Consider the following 2,140-nt stretch of genomic DNA (forward strand, 5'->3'; position numbering starts at 1 on the left):
AAAATGAATACAATGTATCTAGAGTTATATTTTTTCACTGTTCAAGGTTTATTTGGTGTTTTCACTGGCATGACACTTGAGTGGTTGGTTCCATCATCCATATGCAGCTCTTACATTTCATATAATATTGTGATGTACACTACAGATGCATATAATACAGAAAATATCCTGTAGAGCATTTATGCATAAGATACGCATAATGGACTTACACACTAGAGCTAGATTAAAACTAACTGGGAACTCAATGCCCTAGGCATGTTTGATGAGGATGCACAGTTCAGCAGTGCAGCAATGCAGCAGGCTCACAGGGTAATCAAAACTCGCAAACAGTTGGCAGTGTGTCTTGGAGACAGTGGGACTGTCACACTAACCAGGTTACCACTACACATGTACCACATAGCAGCAGGGTAGAGCTGTGGGAACTGAGATTTTCCTCTGACTACCTCAAAGCCACTGGAGCTGGTTACACAGCTCAGGTGAGAAGTGTATGGTCTTCATAGAAACCTGCTGTAGCCTGGACAGTGAAGTGCTAGGACACTGGGAAGACTTTAGAACTGAAGCTCCTTTTGGATTCCCCAGAGGGTATCCGTACACTTCTTCAGGCAGGCTTCCTCCTCTGGAGTCAGTGTCACCTTCACAACATCTGAGATTCCATTTTGTTCCAGGATACACGGGACACTGAGGAAGGCATCATCATTGATTCCATAGAGACCCTTAATCGTGGTGGAAATGGGATGTACCCATGTAAGGTTCTTCGTTATGCTCTTAACCAAGTCTGCCACAGAAAAGCCAATGGTCCAGGATGTGTACCTTTTCAGCTTCATCACCTCATATGCACTGTCAACTACCTGCTTGTGAACATCCTTCCACTGCTCCTTGTCTGCGTCTGTGCCCAGTTCTGGGTTCATAGACTTCAGGGAGACACTGGCAATGTTCACACCACTCCACACAGCCACACAGGAGTCTCCATGCTCTCCTAGGACCCACCTGTGACAGCTCAATGGGTGAACTCCCAGACTTTCTCCCACCAGGTAAGGGAACCGAGCTGAATCCAGACTGCAACCACTTCTAATATCTTTGCTTTTTGGGAAAGTCACTGATTTTCTAAGCCACATAGATCAAGATATCCACCAGGTTTGAGACAATGAGCAGCTTTCACTGTGTACTGTACTTCACAGTGTTCAGAATGATGAACTTGAAAATGTTCACATATCTCTCGACCAAATTGAGCCGGCTCTCTCCCTCTCGCTGACATGCCCCTGCTGTGATAACGGTGAAGTTGGAGTTTGCAGTCACACTATAGTTTTTGCTGGAGAAAATTTTTGGTGCCTTAAGGAAAAGTATGTCCTCCTGCAGATCCATCATCTCTCCCCTTAGATTGTCTTCAATGACATCAACAAGGGCAAGCTTGTCAGCCAAGTCCTTCATTAAGATACTGATGGCACAAGACATGCCAACAGCACCAAGGCCAACAACTGTAAACTTGTTCTGGGAGAACTTTTCCTCCAGCTGGTCCTTGAAAGTTGCCATCTTAGACATTGAATCTTTTGAGATCTCATTTAGGGCAAGAGCACCCTATAATCTTCAGGAAATATCCACTCCACCAAGTCCACGCAAAGCAAAATGCAAACCACACTGAGGTTCTAGAGTCATATTTTTGAAGAAAACTTTAGCTCTCCACTGTAAATATTAGAAAACACTGACAAAAAAACTAGAGCGAGCAAATTAAACATAAATAAAATTAAAAGAAATAATAAAGAGTAAAACTTAGAATGAAATGGATGTTATATAAAATACTGCAGGCAAAAACATTCATTTCGTAGTAACAGCATTGATAAACTATTATAATACTTACAAAATAAAATAATGTGAAAACACAAGCAATAGTAGCAATGTTGACAATAACTACATTATTTTAGTGTGATTTGTGCCAATTTCCATGCTAAAGACATTATTTGTATTGTCTTTGCATTTCTTAATATTGATTGATCATTATAGTCACACAAAGGATATTTAAAATGCATACCTACTACACATAATTGATTTGAGGCATGTAACGGTCCTCAGCATTATACAAGTTTCTGGGTAAGAAAGAACTAAATTCTATCTTTATAACAACTCTGAAATATTACCATTATCA

At 40.8% G+C, this 2,140-nt stretch overlaps 1 pseudogene; it reads right to left on the bottom strand.

Moving 5' to 3' along the window:
* Positions 1-548: 548 nt before the first annotated feature.
* Positions 549-1,548, bottom strand: Ldha-ps6 (lactate dehydrogenase A, pseudogene 6; annotated as a pseudogene).
* Positions 1,549-2,140: the final 592 nt, after the last annotated feature.

Source organism: Rattus norvegicus, chromosome X (assembly GCF_036323735.1).
Source record: "Rattus norvegicus strain BN/NHsdMcwi chromosome X, GRCr8, whole genome shotgun sequence".
NCBI lineage: Eukaryota > Metazoa > Chordata > Mammalia > Rodentia > Muridae > Rattus > Rattus norvegicus.